This window comes from Empidonax traillii, unplaced genomic scaffold (genome assembly GCF_003031625.1).
Source record: "Empidonax traillii isolate 1590-97213 ecotype Southwest subspecies unplaced genomic scaffold, ASM303162v1 scaffold3971:size10456, whole genome shotgun sequence".
In the NCBI taxonomy this organism is placed as follows: domain Eukaryota; kingdom Metazoa; phylum Chordata; class Aves; order Passeriformes; family Tyrannidae; genus Empidonax; species Empidonax traillii.
The window spans coordinates 7,759-10,456 of NW_020959164.1; the positions used below are offsets into that span (position 1 = coordinate 7,759).

Here is a 2,698-nt window from a genome sequence, read left to right on the forward strand (position 1 = left end):
TTCCTCCCTCCCTCCCTCCTTTTCCTGCCCTTTTCCCACCCTCTTCCCCATTTTTCTCTCCGTTTTCCCCCTCATCCCTCCCTCCTTTTCCCCCCCAATCCCAATCCCCTTTTTCCACCCTTTTCCCTGCCCTTTTCCCCACCCCTTTCCCACCCTTTCCCCCCCTTTCCCTGCCATTCCCGGCTCCCTCCCAAGCCTTAATCCATGTTTTCCCAGCTGGCCTACGGGCAGGACGGGCAGCTGAAGGGCTTTGCCGTGCTGGAATTGGAGTCCCCGGAATGGGCCGAGCGAGTCCAGGAGGCCACGGACGGATTTCCCTTGGCCGGGAATCACATCCGGGTGTCCTTCTGCGCCCCCGGCACCCCCGGCAGGAGCACCCTGGCCGCCCTCATCGCCGCCCAGGCCACGGTGGGACCCTCCTACTGCTGCCCCTCGGCATTCCCGGGAACTGGGGGAATGTGGGAATGGAGAGAATGCGGGAATTGGGGGAGCCTGGCAGTTGGGGGATACAGGAGAATTGGGGGACCACGGGAATTGGGGACCAAAGGAACTGGGGAACAACTGGAATTAGAGAACTCTCAGGAGCTGGGGAACAAGTGGAATTGGAGAATCCTCAGGAATTAGGGAAGCAGAGACATTAGGGAGCCCTCAAGAATTAGGGAACCAAAGGAATTAGGGAACTCTCGGGAATTAGGGGACCCTCAGGAATTAGGGAACCACAGGCTACATTTTTTTTTGGGATTGGGGCCCCCGCTGCTCCTGCTGCCCCCGGGGGCTCCCCCATCCCGAATTCCCGACGTTCCCCTGGTTTCCTGCAGGCCCTGAACCGCGGGAAGGGGCTCCTTCCCGAGCCCTCCCTGCTGCAGATCCTGCGGAGCCTCGGCAACCCCACCTCGCTGCAGCTGCTGCTCCCGGCCCTGCTCCAGGGAAAACAGGGTAAGGAGGCCGGGAAATCCCGGGAAAACCTTCCCCCTTTCCTTCCCTTGGGAAAGGAGGGGGGGAATTCCCAGCCCTGCCCTCGAGTCTCTTCCCAGCAGGAATTCTGGGAGCGGCTCCCTCGGTGCCCCCCCTGAGCCACCCGGCCCTGTCGGCGGCGCTGCTGGGGCTGGCCCTGCACGGCCCCTCCCAGGTGATTCCCGCCCGGAATTCCGCGGGAAGGGGGCTCTGATGGGATTGGGGGGGGGGGGGGGGGGGGGGGGGGGGGGGGGGGGGGGGGGGGGGGGGGGGGGGGTGTGGGCTGGGTTGGGAATTCTCCAGGCTGGGGGTTTTTCAAAGAGGAAAAGGGAGGGTTGGGCCTTCCCAGAGCTTTTCCCAAAGGCTTTTCCCAAATCTTTCCCATTCTTCCCAAATCCAAAAGCTTTTCCCACTCTTCCCAAACCTGATCCTTCTCCCAATCCCATCCTTTTTTCCCATCCCAACCCTTTCCCAAACCCTTTTCCAAAAGAAACCCTTTCCCAATCCCAACCCTTTCCCAATCCCAACCCTTTCCCAATCCCAACCCTTTCCCCATCCCAACTGTTTCCCAATCCCTTTTCCCAGCCCTTTTCCCATGGGATCTGTTCCTCCAGCTGGAACATTCCCAAGGGATCCTCCCGGCTCCTTTCCCGTCCCCTCCCCATCCCAGTGATCCCAAAGCGGCTCCAACCGGGATCCTGATGGAAGAGGGGGAGGGGGAGGGGTGGGAAAAGCAGGAATTCCCAGCTTGGAATTCCAGACAGCCCTGGAATTCCTGAGTTTGTGTCTTTCCCACTTTCCCTGAGGGGGTTTTAGGCCTCAATCCGGGGCTTCTCTGCTCCCTCCCTGGGCATTCCATGGATTTTCTGTGGGATAATCCAGCTCTTCCTGACCTTCTCCCGCTTTTCCCGCTTCCAGAAACCGGGAATTCTGGGCGATTCCCCGCTGAGCTCCCTCCCCCTGGGCCTGGCCCAGCCCCACCCCGGGAAGCTCCTGGGAGACATTCCCGCAGGTAAATCCTGGAATTCCGGCACCCCAGCCTGGGGATCCCGGGGATTTCCCCCTGGGATTGAGGGGAATTTTCCCCTTTCCGGGGGATTTTTGGGGTGGGAAAATCCCTTGGGAAATGTCCAGAGGGAGGTGGGGAGGGTTGGGATGGGGTTTTCCAGGTGGGAAAAGGGAGGATCCAGGTGGGAAAACCCCGATCCCTGTGCTTGCAGGAGGCCCCTTGGCGGGGGAGCTGCCCCAGGGACCCGGCAAATCCCAAGGGATCCCATCCCAGGGGATCCCATCCCAGGCCATTCCCGGCGGGAACACGGCCCTGGCGGCGCTCCTGGCACAGGTGGGGGCGGAGCGGGACAAGCCGGGATCGGGATCGGGATTGGGCTCGGCCGGGACCCCCCTGGGACCCCCCGGGCTGGGACACCCCCCGGGAGGAGCCGCCCCCAAAGCCAAGCAGGGAGAGGTGAGGGGGAAAAAAAAAACCTGGGAATGGGGGGTGGGATCCCTGAAATCTGGGATGGGAACACCTTGGAATGTGGGGTGGGAACAGCCCAAAATGTGGGGTGGGAACAGCCCAAATATGGGATGGGACCCCCCCCCAAACCTCTCCAGGTCCCGCCCCCCCCAACCCCATTTGGGACCACCCCAAACCCTCTTTAGACCCCCACCCAGGACCCCTCATTCCCCCCAAATCCCCCCCCATCCCCTTCCCAATCCCCCCCAAACCCCTCCAGCTCCCTCT

General features: G+C 62.0%; 1 long non-coding RNA gene across 1 annotated transcript; it reads left to right on the forward strand.

Moving 5' to 3' along the window:
- The first annotated feature begins 212 nt into the window (after positions 1-212).
- LOC114072783 lies at positions 213-1,049 on the forward strand. The gene is made up of 3 exons (XR_003574231.1): positions 213-408; positions 819-936; positions 1,038-1,049. It is a non-coding gene; the product is annotated as an uncharacterized LOC114072783 (long non-coding RNA).
- Positions 1,050-2,698: the final 1,649 nt, after the last annotated feature.